Source organism: Pinus tabuliformis, chromosome 4_2 (genome assembly GCF_031772625.1).
Source record: "Pinus tabuliformis cultivar Carrire ecotype Pingquan chromosome 4_2, CPIR1, whole genome shotgun sequence".
NCBI lineage: Eukaryota > Viridiplantae > Streptophyta > Pinopsida > Pinales > Pinaceae > Pinus > Pinus tabuliformis.
Window position 1 is genome coordinate 1,092,198,153 of NC_142304.1, and position 21,815 is coordinate 1,092,219,967.

A 21,815-nucleotide genomic window follows, 5' to 3' on the forward strand; every position below is an offset into this window, starting at 1 on the left:
GCGCAGAGGGGATGTTGAGTACCTCATAATTGGACTCAAAGGTTCAAAGCCAAGCAGTGCAAGATGGATAGAGATTGGACAAGTGAGGAAGCTGTATCCTCACTAATTGATGCTTGAAAACCAACTTTTGGTGGTACAAAAGCCTTTTTCAGTGGGAAGTGTTGTGGGGAAAAGTATCCGATGCGGATGACCCTAACCCTTTCTAGATGTGACAGAATCTAGCAACAACTGAATGATAAAGTTTTCATGTTCTTCTTTATGAGTATATAGATAGAATGGAAAGAAGGTCAACCAACCTGGTGTCTTGCGCTTGATTGATCCTTATCCTTCTTCCTTTGTATCCAGCTCCCAGCTCTTTGCTCTCCAAGCCGATCCAGCTACACACAAGACCTGCACAACAAGAGAGAGCAAACTAACAGATACAAGCACTCATAATCAAAGCATGGATTAGATTGCATTGAATACACATGTAAACACAAAGCATCAATGTAAAACAAGTGAATAGGAGAACATGCAAACTTTATTGATAGAAAGTAACAGGGTTCCAGAGGAAGTTACAACCAATGATGTTGGCTCCAATCCAGCAGCACCTCCTCGGCAGCAAGAACTCTCTTCTTGACCTCTAGTAAAACAATCACCCAAATAATCTTGGCGGTATACCAACAGCACCTCCTTGCTTATACAAAATTTCAGCCTCTAGAGCTCTCATAGAAGGGCTCTATATATAGGGTAGAAGAGGAAAGGATGAGTCAGTTGGAGGCTGGCATATAGCTGACTAGTGTCCTCTCCATCTTCAGTTAATCTTCAGTTCCTGTGTCCACTTGGAGATCCTTGGTTACACATGGTGATCAAGTACCTCTTACTCATCACAGGGCGAATCTTATGACCCAAGTGTCAGTTTGGAAGCTTCCTGGGCAATTGACACCTTGCAGGATGACTGTGCCACTTGGCCAATCTCGCCCAGCGCAGGTAGCCTTCATAGCTTTTGACTTCCAGCGCAGGTACAGAGTGGGACAGTTGCAATACAGCGCAGAAGCTCAGTTTAGCAGCTGACATGATCCAAAATAAGCCTGTTCTGAAGTGTTTTCAGGTGGGGAACTGATTGGAAGTGCTGTTGATTGATGACCTTGTTCTTTTAGGGGTAAGAACAACATGTTTAGGGACTGAGGATCCCTGTAATTATCGACATTCCTTGCTCCTTGACGCGAGGCACAAAAATGTCTATAACAGGAAGGCATGATCCAAATGGATCCTAGAATACTCTCTAAGTCTTCAAAATCATTCAAAAGATTAAGATTGTCAAACAAGCAAACCTTCATAAAACAGCAGAAAACACTATTAGGAGGCGAAAAACACAAGAAAATAGTGAAAAATAGAGTATTGGAGGCTTAAACAGTGAATGCACAGTAGCCGTCAGATCTGGCCGATCAACAATCTAGATCTGATTGGAAAATTGCAATCGGTAATGGCTATTAGAGGTTATTGGCGGAGACCATATGGAACTTGCGATGGAAATCGACAGAGGCAACGAGGGCTGTCAATCAAGTATGCAAATCGACGTCCCACGTTGCATCACAGAATTGCAGTTGGCAAATACAATAGAACGCTCCTCAAGTGGCCCAGGATTATCGCGATATACGATTGCGATCAATTGCATCGCAATATCGCAATCGACAAACTCAATGGAGCAGGGTTATATACATATACATATATGCGATGTGATGGTCGGACCCGATAACAATTATAAACGAAGTTTGATATATTTTGAAATCAGGGAAACGTCAATTTCCTTTGTATTTACGATTTTCATTAAATAAACGAAATATAAAGAATCAAGAGCTGATGCAACGAACCGGACCTGAAAGGGGTTTATTAATACTATTACCAATGTTTTCAAGTCTGATAAGCGGGACTGTCATGTTTTAACACATTTTTAATATAAAAGAGAAATCACAAAAATAAGTAGGATTTCGGGAGGACCAAAGGTGGAAAGTGGTTTGGGTCGGGCTTTTCCCAATCCCATACGTTGGCTGCCACGTGTCAAGGCCGAGGAGAGAGAAAACCACCCTCATCGAGTGGTTAACTCCTGTACGAAAAGGGCGCTGGAAATGAACCACGACCATTGGATCTGGATCTCCCAGATCAATGGTGGAGATGTGATTTCGCTACAAAGGCAGACCCGATAGGAGAATATAATGCATTTATGAATATTTGAAGTCCAGATGAATTGTGTTTTGGAGGATTTTTCGTGTTTTTGTAGTGTTTCTCTGTGTTAACAAAAAATGGTCGTTTCAAGGATTTCGAAGGCCCGATGCACTCATCCGTTGCAGAATAGGTGGCCATCTCCCCTGAAGGCATTATGCAATGAATAGTTAATGCTAAAAGAGGGATTCGAGCGGACAAAGGTCGAGAGATAGAAATCCGAGAAGAGGGAACAAATAGGCAGCATAGATTGGCTTTAAAGCCACAGAAGACAGCAGACAGAGGCAAGCAGTAGTGTAGTAGTGCTGAGACAGAACAACAGAGACAGAGAGTCAGTGAGGGGAGTTTGTGTACTCAGGATAGACTTGGGGTATCCAAGTAAAGCCTTATTGTTTTGTATCTGTTGTGTGAGGCTCAAATTGAGCTCACCATTATAAAACTATGCTTTGAAGACATAATACAGAGGTCACCACTGAAGGCTGGACCAGGAGATGTAGCCCAGGATTGTTGAGTGAACTCCTTATTAAATTTTGATGTGTTTATGTGTGTTTTCTATTATGCTTCTTTACTGCTTCATTGTCTGTGTATTTCGCAATCTTATCGATTCATTGCATAAAATAATATGGACAAATCCATGCACATGAGTATGTAATACCTTATTAATTATCTTAGATCTCATTATCAGATCAATGGAGGATGCTATATACTTAAAATATCAATTTGAGTTTGTTGTCTACTCTCATATCAATAAGGAAAGGAATGAAGTCGTTGATCTTCTTTCCAAAGAGGCCACACAGCTAATCAGAGGACACTTGTTGATTTAGGAGTACAGGGACGGGGTTTTTTTTTCCAGATCTAACACAAACCCTTCATTGAAGGGGCAGGATACCTTCAGGAATGATCTATGAGATCATCCTAATTGCTTTTTGTTTATTTTTGTTTATATTGCAGCTGTTTAACCAGTTTACAGACTTATGGCCCTAGTTTGCCATTGACCCTTCATGTTTAATGAAGGATGATATGTAAATAGTATTTTTGTGCTCATGACTTTTGGAGTGAAAACTTTCTATATAGTAGTGAAATCATTTCTCATATGCTGGCATACAACATGTAATTTTCTTAATTTTTAATGAAAATTATGCTTTTTCCTCGCAAAAAAAAAATGATGTATGGTTGAGAGATTTATAGGAATGAATGAAAATAGGGATGTAGATTCAATGAGAGATTCAAGATTCATAGAAACATTTTAGGAGATAGTTATGGTGGTGGTTTGAACAAATTTCTCTAAATTGATGTATTTGTCTTGGTCACCATTGTAGAGTCGTTAATATACCATTATTATTGTCACTTGTGAACACTTATTCCACCCATTTCTACCATTCTTCATCATGCCATTTATTATAATTTATCATTTAAATCCATTTTATTAATTATTTATGCTCTCATGAATAAATATTATTTATTCTCCTTTATTTCTAATAAATTAATTATTATGCATTATTTTACCAATGATAGTTCTAATAAGTTGGTTGTAACATTATTTACCATTTTTAGCCTTCAAAGTAACTTCCAGATTGAAGATTTGATTTTTAAATCAGCCAACTCAGAAATTCGCTGGTTTAAGGAGTGACAGTTTTGCGGTTAGGATTCTGAGCAAATGAAGAAGAATTTAGCAAATCCGGAACATGGGTTTTGTCCAGAACGAGCCCAATTATCTTCTAAAAGAACAGTTTGCCCAAATTCGGCTTGTACAGGGAGAAACGCAGGGTTCTTTGAGCACGATTTTCTGAGATTTGCTGTTACGGCTGCCCTCCAAATCTTAGCTGCAAACCCAAATCCGCCTTGTTCTTGTTGATCAATGGGTTAGAATCAACCTAAATTTGTAAGAGAAATCATGATTGTAATTATCTATGCTCTGATATTTCTCTATTTAATGAAACCAAAGATCAGAGGGCGAGAGGGGGGAAAACGACTGTTGTTGTAATTATAAGTTTCAGAACAACTTTGATCATGGAGTCTGGTTGAGATCTGATTTTGTATACTTTTGTTAATGCAATCAATATAAAGGATTTGGTGTTCAATTCGTCCTTGCATCTGAAGTAAGTTACGGCGGTGCCACTGGAAGCTACGGGCCCGGCTCCAACGGACACTTGCCGTTGTATTGTTATACGGTAAATTGTGTTTGGTTTGCTTATTTCTATTGTTTCAGCAATCTGATATATCTTTCATATGATAGACTATGCTTTATACTTAATATCTGAATCTGAATAAGTTCTTTAACTCATGTCTCTGTATTACGCGAAGTGAATCTATTTGAATTGCATCTATTTCCATAGCAAGATATTTGTATAAATGTTATCATCATTGGATTCATATAAAATAAGTATTTGCGAGGCTTGAAGACAATATTACTTTGTTCAGAAACGTAATCATATCATTCAATACTTTCAGATTGCTATATTAATGTAAATCATGTACATACGAGTGATAGTTGTTGTTTCGTAATTTATTAAAGATTTCCGTTTCATTTGATTGCTGTTGTTCCATTTGATTATTGATGTTCCATTTTACTGCTGTATCATTTATTGCTGTCCCATTTCCATTTCGCCGTTCCGTTTTACTTTCTGCTGATTTATTTACTTACCTATATTGCTTTGGTGTGAGAGAAGGTCTAAAGCTGTAGTGAGTCAGCAAGTTGCTGCTTAGCCCCCAGATCTTTGGTCCATGCTCTAATTTCCTTTCCATTTACTTGCATTTACTGTTTTAGTGTGGGAGGAGGATCAAGGCTGTCGTGAGACACAACAGACGCTATTATGCTCCCAGATCCATGATCCATACTCTAATTCCTTTTCCTTCATCGATTTCTAGAGGAATGAGTTATTGCTACTATATCCTCGATTGATGATTGTTTGAATGAATGATTTAGTTTAGAACATTTCAGTTTCTTGCTTTAGATTTTGTTTCAAGCATTCATTTACTTTTGGGTTTTAAGCACTATACTGCGAAACATTACTCTTAAGTAAATAGCCGCCTCAGACAGAGTACACTCTTGAAATAAAAAGTCGTCCTTGGGTTGATAATTAATGTGAGGTAATTAGGAATTCACAAGACACCTTTTTATCGCTCCACATTTTGGCGCCGTTGCCGGGGAACCAAAACATTGACCGATTAGAACCAAAACATTGACCGATTATCTAGCGGGCAGCTCAGGAACAGAGTTGGGACAGTCAGTTTTTGGAGGCCTAAATGACCATATTTTTAAAACCTGTTTCTATCCTGAGTAGCCCTTGATGTCTACTTTCCAATCCAATTTGAATCACTCAATTTGGATTTGAAACGAAAAAGTTAGAGCCAAAACATTGACCGGATGTCTAGCGGGCAGCTCAGGAACAGAGTTGGGACAGTCCGTTTTTGGAGGCCTAAATGAATGAATTTTTAAAACATGTTTCTATAGTAGATTCCCCTATGAATCTAGTTTACAATGAAATTGGAATCACTCATTTTCGATATCGTATGGGGAAGTTATGATCAAAATACTGACTGTCTATCGTAAATCAGCACCCTTAAAACTATGTTTTTCCGGCTGTTCCTTACAATATTTGACCTATCAATTCTTCTTGTCTTCAAAACATGTTTCTATTGGAGATCAATAAATGAATCTATTTTCATTTCCAATTTGAATCATTTGAATCCGACATCAAACGAAAAAGTTATGCTTGAAATATAAACTGTTGGTCTAAGCCGGGTAATCGAAAATGACTCTATTATGCAGGTTGTTCTAAACAAATTTGACATATCATATGATTGAATTTTTAAAACCTGTTTCTACTGGAGATAAAAATTTGATTTAGCTCTCATTTGGCTTTGGAATCACTCAATTTGGACGAAAAACAAAGAAGTTGTGATTAAAACACTGCTGGTTAGTATGGTCGACCACTGCTCTCCCGCAGGTAACAAATAAATTTTACTTTGTTATTTTCTCTATGGATTTGTTATAACAGAGTAACTACTTGTTGTTTTTTGCATAATTCTTGGATTAGGGGAGCCCGATCACCTCTCTTTCTCCATGATTGAATGTTTTATTGCAGGTAGACACTCGTTTTTTGCAGGTCCTGGGAAAATAAAGAAGGTCAATTTATGGACGAGTGATTTTTCAAAGAAATTTTTATAAAACAAAGGAATTTTATCCAAATCATTACCCAACGGATTCATAATAGAACAAATGAAGAATTGATTTCCATTTGAAGATTCATGTCATGTCTTTGCTGCCAAAACATTTTTCGAATAGATCATTTTTTTACATAATATCATAGCTGTTGTAACTTAATTTACATATTGTTTTTAAATAAAATGTTGTTTTTTTTTCTAATTTCTTTTATATTTTGTGTTTCAGGTGTTGCTTCATTCAAAGTGCAACTCATCTTCAGCATCAATGCAGTGAACAACTAATTCATTCTTTGCGTGTTTTTGCTATTTTTGCTGTTCCTTTTCGAAATGGAACAACATTTGTGTGATTTCGCTGTTCCTTTTCGAAATGGAACAGCACTTGTGTGTTTTTGTTGTTCCTTTTCGAAATGGAACAACATTCGTGTGTTTTTGCTGTTCCTTTTCGAAATGGAACAGCACTTGCGTGTTTTTACTGTTCCTTTTCGAAATGGAACAACATTCGTGTGTTTTTGCTGTTCCTTTTCGAAATGGAACAACATTTGTGTGATTTTGCTGTTCCTTTTCGAAATGAAACAGCACTTGTGTGACTTTGCTGTTCATTTTCAAAAAGGAACAGCACTTGCGTGTTTTTGCTGTTCCTTTTCGAAATGGAACAACATTCGTGTGTTTTTGCTGTTCCTTTTCGAAATGGAACAACATTTGTGTGATTTTGCTGTTCCTTTTCGAAATGGAACAACACTTGTGTGACTTTGCTGTTCTTTTTCAAAAAGGAACAACACTTGTGTGTTTTTGCCGTTCCTTTTCGAAATGGAACAGCGTTTGTCTGATTTTGCTGTTCCTTTTCGAACTGGAACAACACTTGCGTGTTTTTGCTGTTCCTTTTCGAAATGGAACAACATTTGTGTGTTTTTGCTGTTCCTTTTCGAAATGGAACAACATTTGTGTGTTTTTGCTATTCCTTTTCGAAATGGAACAACATTTGTGTGTTTTTGCTGTTCCTTTTCGAAATGGAACAGCAATTGTGTGACTTTGCTGTTCCTTTTCAAAAAGGAACAGCACTTGCGTGTTTTTGCTGTTCCTTTTCGAAATGGAACAGCGTTCGTGTGTTTTTGCTGTTCCTTTTCGAAATGGAACAACATTTGTGTGATTTTGCTGTTCCTTTTCGAAATGGAACAACATTTGTGTGTTTTTGCCGTTCCTTTTCGAAATGGAACAGCATTCGTGTGTTTTTGCTGTTCCTTTTCGAAATGGAACAACACTTGCGTGTTTTTGCTGTTCCTTTTCGAAATGGAACAACATTTGTGTGTTTTTGCTGTTCGTTTTCGAAATGGAACAACATTTGTGTGTTTTTGCCGTTCCTTTTCGAAATGGAATAGCATTTGTGTGATTTTGCCGTTCCTTTTCGAAATGGAATAGCACTTGCGTGTTTTTTCTGTTCCTTTTCGAAATAGAACAACATTTGTGTGTTTTCGCTGTTCCTTTTCGAAATGGAACAACATTTGTGTGTTTTTGCTGTTCCTTTTCGAAATGGAACAACATTTGTGTGTTTTTGCTGTTCCTTTTCGAAATGGAACAACATTTGTGTGTTTTTGCTGTTCCTTTTCGAAATGGAACAACACTTGTGTGACTTTGCTGTTCCTTTTCGAAATGAAACAACACTTGTGTGACTTTGCTGTTCCTTTTCAAAAAGCAACATCACTTGCGTGTTTTTGCTGTTCCTTTTCGAAATGGAACAACATTCGTGTGTTTTTGCTGTTCCTTTTCGAAATGGAACAGCACTTGTGTGATTTTGCTGTTCCTTTTCGAAATGGAACAACACTTGTGTGTTTTTGTTGTTCCTTTTCGAAATGGAACAGCATTCGTGTGTTTTTGCTGTTCCTTTTCGAAATGGAACAGCACTTGTGTGTTTTTGTTGTTCCTTTTCGAAATGGAACAGCATTCGTGTGTTTTTGCTGTTCCTTTTCGAAATGGAACAGCACTTGCGTGTTTTTGCTGTTCGTTTTCGAAATGGAACAACATTTGTGTGTTTTTGCTGTTCCTTTTCGAAATGGAACAACATTTGTGTGTTTTTGCTGTTCCTTTTCGAAATGGAACAACACTTGTGTGTTTTTGTTGTTCCTTTTCGAAATGGAACAACATTCGTGTGTTTTTGCTGTTCCTTTTAGAAATGGAACAGCACTTACGTGTTTTTGCTGTTCCTTTTCGAAATGGAACAGCATTTGTGTGTTTTTGCTGTTCCTTTTCGAAATGGAACGGCATTTGTGTGTTTTTGCTGTTCCTTTTCGAAATGGAACAGCATTTGTGTGTTTTTGCTGTTCCTTTTCGAAATGGAACAACACTTGTGTGACTTTGCTGTTCCTTTTCCAAAAGGAACAACACTTGTGTGTTTTTGCCGTTCCTTTTCGAAATGGAACAGCATTTGTGTGATTTTGCTGTTCCTTTTCGAAATAGAACAGCACTTGCGTGTTTTTGTTGTTCCTTTTCGAAATGGAACAGCACTTGCGTGTTTTTGCTGTTCCTTTTCGAAATGGAACAACACTTGCATGTTTTTGCTGTTCCTTTTCGAAATGGAACAACATTTGTGTGTTTTTGCTGTTCCTTTTCGAAATGGAACAGCATTTGTGTGTTTTTGCTGTTCCTTTTCGAAATGGAACAACGTTTGTGTGATTTTGCTATTCCTTTTCAAAAAGGAACAACACTTGCGTGTTTTTTGCTGTTCCTTTGCGAAAAGGAACAACACGTGCATGTTTTTGCTGTTCCTTTGCGAAAAGGAACAACACTTGTGTGTTTTTGCTCATCCTTTGCGAAAAGGAACAACATTTGAGTGTCTTTGTTGTTCCTTTCTCAGAAGAAACAGCATTTGTGATTTTTCGAACGACATTTGCATTTTCACGTTTTTTGTATGTATTTTTGTTTTTTTGGTGTGCATTTTCTTTGATGTTCCTTACACGAAACACCGCTTTGTGAGTGTTTTTGCTGTTCATTCAAAAGAGCAACACTTTGGGAATATTTTTGAGGGCAACCCTTTCCTTTCTCTTGTGGGATTATTCATAGTCAGCTCAACCACACTCTCCTGATTCTCTTTCATGGCATGAAGTACACTATTTTTATGAGGACAAGAATTATGGATTCTTTTGAAGCAAGTATTATCATTTACATTATGATCTTTAACAGGACAACTCCTTGATGTTAGATTCTTTTCAAAAAGGGACACAATTATTTATATATTACTTTACTGCATTGTTTTTGCTGTACATGATATTGATTGATCATCTTAATACCATGCTGGTTCCACCCTTCCTGGTTATAATCTTCTCTGTCTGTAATAAATGAGATTATGGGTATATTTTTTTATATTGACATGTTCAACTTCTTCCGCCATCCCTCCTCTTAAGGAGTATTGAGCCTCCCTCATTTTATCATAAAAATATGTAATAACAACAAAATTTTGTTCGCAGATGGAGGATAGGGGGTCTCATTACGAGCCAACCTACCATGTTCATAAGGTTGTAACAAAGTGACATTCCCATTATGGCCACCACACCAGGGTTATGATCCATTGGATAGCCAAATTATCCTTGGAACAGGAGGTCTCATCACGAGCCGGCCTGATCACTTTTGCTACCTCCTAGTGAATGGCAGTGTGGTTATCTGGTTACCACGCCAGCACATTGATCTCTTCTGTAGAACAACACTAAAACTCTCCATTTATAAATTGAGGATCCTGGCTCATGCGGGTTAAAAAGCAACCCTGCCGAGGCTATGGATGCCTGCTGGCAGCAGTGGCTCTGCTTATGGTATTGAAGTTATATCTTATCGTCAATTATTATTATAATACCATTTTCTTATTTTCTTTTTATCAGAGAAGTTATTTCCTTAACTTTTTCCCTGTTTGAACCTTTATGCATGAGAAATTGTTTTATGATCAATCACATCATTTTCAGCTCGAATACCGTCAGCAAATCATCTTTTTAGCATATTGTTGTCCTTTTTCGTTTTGCATAAACTATCATCACTCCACATCGTCCTATTTCTTATTCATAACTATCTTTACACACTTTGCTCTCAACATAACCATAATTTTCACCGTCCTATCATTGATTAGTGTAATCTGCTTTACTTACTGATATATTGTTCACTCCATTGCCTTGCCGTCCGCACCACCCCTTGCATATGATTTATGGTTATGGGACCCATTTTCCAATTGGAGGGGGGAATGTATGCATTATGGGATTGCATGCGATATGATTACTGCACTTTGCCATACCTCGTTGATTTGAGTTTTTCTAATTGCAATTTTGCATGCATCTTATCTATTTCTATTCAAAACTAACATTATGGATTCAAGAACATTGTATGCAAAATAGTGCTTTGTTTACAGGAGAACAAAAATTATGCAGGGGAAATTCTATTCGTAGCATGACCACACTATTGCACTTCACAGTAGAGGCTCGTGAACGTGAACAATTCTTCAGATATGATGTGCTTCTCTGGATTCCACCTTTTGCATCACTTTCAGCACCAACTCTATCTACATCAGCTTCAACAACTGCCAATCCATATATGTCATTCCACATTTTTTAGAGGTAAAACTTGAGGTAAAATTGCATAGTTTTCTAATTTATTATGAATTTAGGAGAATTTCATCAAAATCTATTTTGAGCATTATTTGTCATCTTTCATTCCACATCTTTACCACTTTCCCTTTTTCAGCAGCATATCATTTTCGAGTATGGGGGAGTGTTCCTTTCATTCATTTCTTTCTTATCACCACGCCATTCATATTCTTATTCACTCTCAACACCTCCCTTATTCCATGTTGTTTTACACCAACCATAGAATTCAACAGCTGGTAGCAACCACCTCTATTTGTTTTCTAGCATCGCATGAGGACATGCTAATTTTTCAGAGAGGGGGAGGAATTGCTATGCATGATGGATATTTTCTACTTTCTTCCTTATTTAAGACATACAATTTCATTTTTTGATTTCCACATATTTTTAAAACTATGAACCCAATTCTTGTAATTTTTGGAAAACACATACCTATCATTAATACAAATCCACACAATTTCAAGAAATAGTGGTTCATAAAATTTCGGAAATCATGCACTCTCACCTACAGCCATTTTGTTTATATCTCATGATCCATGCATCAAAACAATCTGATTTTTGGATCATAAAGGCATTCATATATTATAAATTTACTTGCCAAATTTCAACAAAAGCTGGTTTGTAGTTTTTGAGAAAATGGTTCATGAAGTTTGCTGTTACATATATCATATTTTGTTGCAACTTCATACATACATATAGTTGAATGTCAATGTAAAAATTGTTATGCCTTCATCAAGATTACTAAAATTGAATATTCATTAATTAAGGAAGCATTCATTTATTCTCAAATTTTTATTGCTTGGTTAACACATGGCTTTTGTCTTTGGGTTGCCTGAGGACATGCAATATATTCAGTTTTCGTTGCATGAGGACATGCAATATATTGAGTGTGGGGGTGTGTAGAGTCGTTAATATACCATTATTATTGTCACTTGTGAACACTTATTCCACCCATTTCTACCATTCTTCATCATGCCATTTATTATAATTTATCATTTAAATCCATTTTATTAATTATTTATGCTCTCATGAATAAATATTATTTATTCTCCTTTATTTCTAATAAATTGATTATTATGCATTATTTTACCAATGATAGTTCTAATAAGTTGGTTGTAACATTATTTACCATTTTTAGCATCCAAAGTAACTTCCAGATTGAAGATTTGATTTTTAAATCAGACAACTCAGAAATTTGTTGGTTTAAGGAGTGACAGTTTTGCGGTTAAGATTCTGAGCAAATGAAGATGAATTTGGAAAATCCGGAACATGGGTTTTGTCTAGAACGGACCCAATTATCTTCCAGAAGAACAGTTTGCCCAAATTCGGCTTGTACAGGGAGAAACACAGGGTTCTTTGAGCACGATTTTCTGAGATTTGCTGTTACGGCCGCCCTCCAAATCTTAGCTGCAAACCCAAATCCGCCTTGTTCTTGTTGATCAATGGGTTAGAATCAACCTAAATTTGTAAGAGAAATCATGATTGTAATTATCTATGCTCTGATCTTTCTCTATTTAATGAAACCAAAGATCAGAGGGCGAGAGGGGGGAAAACGGCTGTTGTTGTAATTATAAGTTTCAGAACAACTTTGATCATGGAGTCTGGTTGAGATCTGATTTTGTATACTTTTGTTAATGCAATCAATATAAAGGATTTGGTGTTCAATTCGTCCCTGCATCTGAAGTAAGTTACGGCGGTGCCATTGGAAGCTACGGGCCCGGCTCCAACGGACACTTGCCGTTGTATTGTTATACGGTAAATTGTGTTTGGTTTGCTTATTTCTATTGTTTCAGCAATCTGATATATATTTCATATGATAGACTATGCTTTATACTTAATATCTGAATCTGAATAAGTTCTTTAACTCATGTCTCTGTATTACGCGAAGTGAATCTATTTGAATTGCATCTATTTCCATAGCAAGATATTTGTATAAATGTTATCATCATTGGATTCATATAAAATAAGTATTTGCGAGGCTTGAAGACAATATTACTTTCTTCAGAAACGTAATCATATCAGTCAATACTTTCAGATTGCTATATTAATGTAAATCATGTACATACGGGTGATAGTTGTTGTTTCGTAATTTATTAAGGATTGCTGTTTCATTTGATTGCTGTTGTTCCATTTGATTATTGCTGTTCCATTTTACTGCTGTATCATTTATTGCTGTCCCATTTCCATTTCGCCGTTCCGTTTTACTTTCTGCTGATTTATTTACTTACCTTTATTGCTTTCGTGTGAGGGAAGGTCTAAAGCTGTAGTGAGTCAGCAAGTCGCTGCTTAGCTCCCAGATCTTTGGTCCATGCTCTAATTTCCTTTCCATTTACTTGCATTTACTGTTTTAGTGTGGGAGGAGGATCAAGGCTGTCGTGAGACACAGCAGACGCTATTATGCTCCCAGATCCATGATCCATACTCTAATTCCTTTTCCTTCATCGATTTCTAGAGGAATGAGTTATTGCTACTATATCCTCGATTGATGATTGTTTGAATGAATGATTTAGTTTAGAACATTTCAGTTTCTTGCTTTAGATTTTGTTTCAAGCATTCATTTACTTTTGGGTTTTAAGCACTATACTGCGAAACATTACTCTTAAGTAAATAGCCGCCTCAGACAGAGTACACTCTTGAAATAAAAAGTCGTCCCTGGGTTGATAATTAATGTGAGGTAATTAGGAGTTCACAAGACACCTTTTTATCGCTCCACAACCATCATTATATAAAGTGACTTGTTTGTACAGTAGAATAACACATGACAATTTGGTTTTATAATATATTTTCTTCCTTTGGGGGTTTCTTGGTTTCTTAAATATTATTCCTTGTGTCCCTTGCTTCAAGAATGTGTGTTAGAGCCAATAATTGGTATTATATCCAAAGCTAACTTGCTAAGAATGAGGTTGTATGTGTGTGTTAAAGAGTTTTGTTGCGAGTGGAGAACATATGTGTATACTTGTAAGTATACATATTGCATAGATATGTGATGGCATCTTGAAGATCATCGAATGCGTGGCTAGACCTGTTTCAAAAGAGAGTTGCAAAGAGTAGTTTCTGAATAGAAGGAAAAACATAAATTTGGTTTAAAGTTGATCTCGGTGAAGGAAAACATAGATCTGATTATTATGTTATTTAAATAAATATAAAGAGATCCTCTATTGTTTCCTTGCTATAATTGCTTGCAAGGTATTTTCCACAAAACAAAGATAAAACCCACAACACAATGGTTATCCAGGAAATGGAAAGTCTAGGAAAAACCACTGTCAATCCGGGAAATCCTCCATGCCAATGATAGATCATACCAAGAAACCACATTCATGTGCCATGCATGCCAAAACTAGCAAGGAAATCAGACATGCAACTCGGTACCTACTAGCATAACCCGTGGTAGTTGTTGATCCTGCTCCCCTATTGAACTTTTCCGCTTTTCCTTTGCCTCCTTTCTCCAAATCCCAAGTATGCCACACTCCTCCAAGAGTGCTCCAAAAAACCTCTAAGTGTCCAAGAGTATGAGAGAGAGAATAGAAGAGGGAGCTCTAAGTTAAAACTAACAAAATGTTGCGAACTTATCCTTATAAGCCTTTTTATCACTGAGGCCTCTATTTTCTTCATTTTCCATTATTTTCCTCCTCACATGAAATCTGTGACCTTTCACCTTCCTTTTCTTATATTTTCCATTATTTTCATAAATAAAAGGCCAATTAATACCTCATGATTTTCCAAAGACTTTTCCATTTCCTTTTGTCATAGCCATTGATTAATCACAGGTGATCCTCGTCACTATTCTTTTTCCCAACATTCATCTTGGAATATGTGTCCCATGGCCTTGATTATTATTTTGCCTTTATTAGCTTTATTACAAGGATTTTTAACTTGGGAATGTTACAGACCCCTCACCCTTAGGGGAACACCATCCTCGGTGTCTAATGACACCTACAACCAACAAGACCGTTGAAAAGAAAAACATAATGCCCATGGAGATTTATAATTTAGCACGTTGTAGTATTTACAAAGAATGGCCTATTGAAAAACAAACTAATATGACAAACATAACAAAATGACACCCATACTATTTATTGGAGCTTTATAACACAACTCATTGTGGTAGTTACAATGACAACCATATATAATTATGTACATATACCAAAATTGCTTTGCCTCAACTGGTAAACAAGGAAGGATACATAGCCTGCATATGATCATCCATATCCCATGTAGCTTCATCGGGCCCAAAGTTCTTCCCTACACTTTAACCTACTCCATTGCTCTGTTTCGGAGCATAAGCATCTTTCTCTACAAAATGCACTGAGGTTTCGGATGGAATTCTCCTTCTGGTTCCACCTACAATACAAATCAATAACTTGATTAACATATTTCTCATATCTTTTAATAAATTAAACATGGAAAGCATCATGGACTTTCATTGTCGGAGGAAGTGCAAGTCAATAGGCCATTGATCCAATCCTCTCAAGTATCTCAAAAGGCCCACAATATCAAGGTGACAGTTGTTATCACTTTGATATTTCGTTTGAAGTATGAAGAAATAAAAACCAAAGGTAACCACAAACCACTTTTGGAGATCAAGACCTAGCCTTCCTGATGCTCAGAGACGACTCTCTCTTTAATATTTAATTTTGCTTTAGTTAAGATGATTTTAGGCTAGTTATTACTTGTACTTTGGTTTTGTTTTAAAAATTTGGTGGTGGGATCACTTTACTTAGATGAATAGAGTTTTAGCTTATACCATTGGGCTATGGAGTCAGATGTCTGACAAACAAGATTAGATTCAGTTCTAAAAACAGGGTCTACAGGGCAAGATAGATGAGTCATTGCAGATCTCAGAGGCTAAATGGTGAATGGCTTCAAATCAGATCTAGGGAGAAATTAAGGGTTCCATAGACTAGACTTTGGAAGGAATGAAAGAAATGAACCGAGATGGGAGAGAAATTAAGGGTTCACAAATCCGGGTATGAGACGAAAACATGTAAATAAATTACTGTGCAAAATAGAGTATAATTAAACAAATTTTGAGTGATATTTCCAGTCAATTCATTTAGCTTTTAGGAAAAATTTAAGATTATGAAAACACATAAGAAAGGTAAAACAATCACACAAAGAAAGTACTTCACTGCAAATGGCTCATCTCATGAATCACGTAGCGAAATGCTTTTATTACTTGCTCCAGTCTGTTGACTTGAAAATGGTACAATCACCCTTAGGTTCAAGATCACAATAACTCTACAAATGTAAAATAATCCACCCTAATACTTTGAATTTTGAAGTATTTATACAAAAAGGATTACAAAATATCTAAAACTGTATTCAGAACTAATCTAGGAAAAAAGAAATATCTTCTTGCAAGAAGATAGAGACAGTTATTGAATTGTTTCATGTTGTCCCTTTTATTTTGGTTCTGTTGGCTGTAGACTTTGATTTTTAGCCCTTTATGTTGCTAGGTTGTTTGGCTTTCACACTAGATGCCCTGTTTTACTTTGACCTTTCACCTGATACTCTTTCATCTGATACACTTTAACCCTACTGACCTTTTAATATCCTTTACCCTGTCGTTTGACTTTTTACTGTACAATTATAATTTACTATGTTTTTACTATAGTAAATCATTCAATTTTTCCCATATTTCTTCATCTGGTAATTGGATATTGATCATTTTTCTATATATCTCATATGCCTCTGTGTATTTGGCAAAAGTGAGCTTATTAATAAACAGGTGTTTTACCTCATGCTAGAGGTAAAACAAGTTTTCAAATGTTTGGTACAAGAACTTTCCTGTTGGCATGCCCTTCATAGATACAACCATCACTTCTTCTTTGGCTACTTCCCTGATCTTCTTGTTGTAATCTGCCTATGTCATTAACTTGTCGTTTATAACTAAGGGATTAGGTAATCCCTTTTCTTCCAACAGTTCAAACTTAGCCAAGAACCTGTCAATGGCTAACTGCATGTTCTAACACTTATCTTCTAAATTCAACATTAAGTTCCTCTTTGTGAGGACTCTCCTGACTTCCAAAATTTTACCTGTCCTATCAGGTATCTCAAGCTCTTGCAGTTCATATTTATTCTTGGAGTTGAGGAAGTGAATGATTCTTGTTGCTTCCTATGGCATATCTCCAAGCTTTGTTTTCACCCTTTCAATGGCTTCTGTTGCCTGCTTAATCAAATCAATCTGCTCAAAAATGACCTGGATAGATGGACAAATATCATTGATAGAGTCAATGATATTGGCCCATAGTTGTTCTTTAACCTTTCCTATTGGCTCAGTCAAGGTCAGATCTTTCTCCAGGCCTTTAATCCTTTCATTCATTCTTGCAGCCTTTTGTTGTTCTTCCTTATGCATAATCTGGGCAAGTTTGTAATCTGTCTCAAGGCTGCTGATTTTCTCCTTGACTTTGTTCATTTCATTGGTCTGAATGGACATTTATTCCATTTCGTTGACCATCCTATTTGCTTATTCACCTGTGGTACCTATTGTTGTTGATGTTGTTGCTGATGTAGTCGAAGTTTATGCTAGAAATGCAGTGGCCATTGGACAAGTGGGAGCTAATGTTGCTGCTAGAGTGGAAGGTACAGTTGTGGTCACTGTTGGAATGACAGTTGGAGGAGCACTATCAACACTAGCTTGTTTGAGCTGAATCAAGATTTCTAGTTCCTTTTCCATTTCCTTCAACTGGTCATTGAGATGCAGCACCAAGTCCATCATCTCTTCATGATTTGTCTGGATTTCCAGGACTTCCTTTGTTTGTGGGTGTTGTAACTGAGGGAGCTTGAGTTGTTTCTTGAGGGCTGCAATATCCTCATTCTTCTTTTTGATTAACTGCTCAGCAGCCTTGATGTCCTTTGGGTCATGGCCCATTTCAATAACTAGGTATTCTAAGGACTTTATCCTCGTGTCTTTAGTGCTGGAGGAGGCCTTTTCCAATTTATACTAGATTGTTAGTTGTCCAATGAATCTTTCAATTTGAATGCTGCCATGGCCTTTGCTGTGAGGGTGGAGTAAATCATTTCTCCATCATGCTTATGGAATTCTATTTGATCAATGGGATGAACATCCCTGGCCAAGACCTCAAAGTTGGTTTTCTTGTAATTTGTTGATCTGAAATGATCATAAACTAAAAAACTGATGTAGAATTGATTAACCATTAATGATTTGAATGATAACTGAAAGCACGAAAATCGAGGAAAACTGTTGGAGCAGAACACTTTACGACAGCTGATAAACCATAAGTAAGATGCAAAACATAAGTGAAAAAAAAAAATACACAAATATACTAGACATCAAGATTGATTACAGAGTTCATCCCTAATGGACTACGTCTCGAGGTTTGCTTTCAAGATGGGTGACCGTTTTTTATTAGGAATGAGAAGAAAGTGTTTATTACACAAAGAAAAGACCAGACTGAATGTGCACACAGGCACTTTTGGTCACTATCATTAGATAGCCCTCTAAACTAGCATTCCAACGCCGCTTACGGTTTCCAATTCCAACCCCCGATGCTCTTGTTACACTGAAAACAAAACAACCTCTAACCTTTATAATCTGCATACAAAAACCCAAAACCACCAATCTATTCTTCAATGACCAAAACTGCCTCTTATAGGCCTACAAGTACATTCAAACCTCCCTGACTGCATTTGAGGTGAATGAGCTGACTTTAGGGTTTGAATGTGTTTGGTTTTGTCATGATTTGCCACCTTGGTTCATTAGGCCATGGTCTTCGAATTAGTTGAAAACAAACTAAACAATAATAACAAAAAAATGACTTTGGATTAACCCCAAAACTGCTAGCTGGTAGCTAACCGCGCGAAGGAAAGGTGACAACTCATGTGAACGCTAGACAATCCCCGCGGTCAGTGCGTCGATGGTTCTGTTGATAATTCTAGCTGGCAGTTATCTATGTGGTGAATTACTTGCATTGGCATGCCACCCTATTCCGCTACGGTTTGAAAGCAGTTAACTGTAAACTCCGATGTGGTGACATATCCTCCAGCGGTCAGTTTGTTCACATGTTCCGTGGTTCTGATACGATTTTCTACGCGGTCAAGACAGTTGTTAACTCCAAAGCTTACACACTGTAGCTTATCCATTCACATGACACGGTCCCGACGTTGCTAATCGCTGCGGTTAGGGACCTGTCATATGGTTATTTGTAATGTTTTACATTGTTTATAAAGGTCGAGGGTGTTTATAACATATTTTTGATAGGTTAGGTTCTTAGGTCTTTAGGTTTTGAATGTTTATTTTAGTAAAATGGTATTGAATTTTGGTTTTTCAACTTAGTTTAGGTTTTGATGTAGCATTATGGTGGTAGAACTTAGGCGTAGGTCTAGGATTTAATATATAGATTAGGGCTTACATGTAGTTTTAGAAACCCATATGCAAAATATTGTCACAATGTGACATTCGTGACATTCGTCACATGATGAAAATAAACCCATGCTTATCATCGACAAATGACGATATCAATCCTCTGGCATGACGACACTCATTTTGAACCCAAATCCTGCTTGTCGAACAACAGAACACATGTCGTCAACCATTCCTGGCGGAACTGTCGATGAATTCAAGTTGACAGCCAAGTACAACCCATATCAAATGAATGCCATGAACACTATGAACATTCCTGAACAACCTGATCCATAACCAAAACTGTCGAACTGTCGAAGCTGAAATGAAGCGACAATGACACTGAATACTAATGATGACACTTGAACACCTGTGCAATTTGAATCAACAGATCCTGCTGGATCATTCCTCTCCACTTGAAAGCTTTTGGACAACAAAAGTTTGACCAAACAATTAGTCGATGAGGGTAGAACTCCTCTTTCCACCTTGACTTGACGATGTACCAATACCTTCAATCAATCACTTGAAATTGATGACCCTAATGATGCTGACCATGATACCTTTTGAGTCCGTGGCCTGTTTCTTCCATCAGCAGTATGAACAACTTGCGACGATGGGAAAACAAAATGTTATCAACATGGCAATTGAATTATTTCCACGAAGAATCATGAGTTTGTGATTCAAAAACATCTTTGAAAACAGTATTTGTAGAACTTTGTTCAATACATTTAATGGGTATTAACAATATAGTTTCTAGAATAACTGAAATTTTCAAAGGCTCCTTTGATTTTGACTTCATATCAATTACTTTACTTGATTTACTTTCTTGTTGACTGATTACTATGTGAACTTGCTGCACAGAACTCATCCATCTGTGATGTAAAGACTGTTGCAACTTAGTTTGACTTTGAAAGTATCTAAGTAATTGTTGATTTACTTGAATCACTATTTCTTCGTCTATTAACTGATATCTCCATTGATTAACACTTTCACTTAATGCATTAGTTTTCAAATCATGATAAGGAAACTTTAGATCTGCTTTTGAAAATGATTTGTCATGAAAACTTACAGACTTCTTCTCCACTTGAAAAGAGGCTTCATTAGTTTTTAAACCATGAAATAATGATGCAATACCAAAGAAATGCAACATCGGTTTTCCCCAATACTGACCTGCACCCCTGAAACTAAAAATAAACATACCATCTAAAACAAGCCTCTGATTAGACTCACATATACCATCCCCTGCAATACACTGTTGATGATGATAGTTTCTAGAATTCAGTCGAATGAATGAGTTGAGAGTCATTCTCTCTTTAAGAAGATGTTCATAGGACATTAAATGTATCTCATGTTACTTATCCTGTTTATGAATAATATTTCTTGGAAAAGAATTAACCACCTTGACCAATTGATATATAAACTGAATCTCACATTCCAAACAATCATCCCTATGTTGTTCCTTAATAAACATGAGTACATATTTACTTGAACTTACTAACTGCTTAACTTGATTTGTAACAATTAAATCTAAGTTTGATTTGAATTTATGTGCCTTAACAATAAATTCAACCCCTTATTTCTTTATGTGATATTTGTGTTCTCTTATGTAAAACACTGCATCTCTATCATAAAGATAACGATTTCCTAAGACAACTCCACATATGTCTATTGGGACCACATCTAACTCCACTTCATCAATGTACTTAGATGTAATTGCAAATTTTAACTGACACTGCTTTGTGACATGTATCTAAGTTGATTTATTAATCCAACCTAATGGGTATGGTCTTGGATGATTTTGTGTCTCCAATCCCAATTGTGTCAATCTTTGTATTCTTAGAAGTTATCCTTATGTGGAAGAGTTCAACTCTTTTATTCTCATGTGAAGGATTTATGTTTGAAGAAGATACAATATTTTTCGAACTTGAACCAATATCAGAAGTTTTAGCTGTCGTAACCATGGCGATTATCCTTGTTTCATCACCTGAATCTAAACCTAGATCCTACTAGACTATTGAAATGGTCTGCTTTTCATCTTTCTCCTTAAGGAACTTTTTGGGCTTAAGTTCTGGATGAAGTTTCTAGCACTTTGATTCATCATGACTGATTCTTTGGCAATGAGAACAAGTAGGTCTTTCCTTCTGAATGATCGTTGATTTCTTTCTCTTCGAAATGTTCTTCCCCTTACTGTCTCTAGAATCTCTAGTTTCCAACTCTTTGGATGGCTAAGATGAAAACTTAAATGGTCTGCCACCTGATTCAATGTGTATGGCCTGAACACACACCTCATCAAAATCATCAGTATTAAACATCAATAAAGTATGATGCAAATATGAATGTAAATTGCCGCTGTATTTTAACAAAGTTTAACGTTTATACAATGAAATACCAAGCACCAATGCTTTCTTTCTAAACTCCTAAGTAAAATATCGAACACTCTGCCCTTTACCTTGCCTCAGATGTTGCCAATC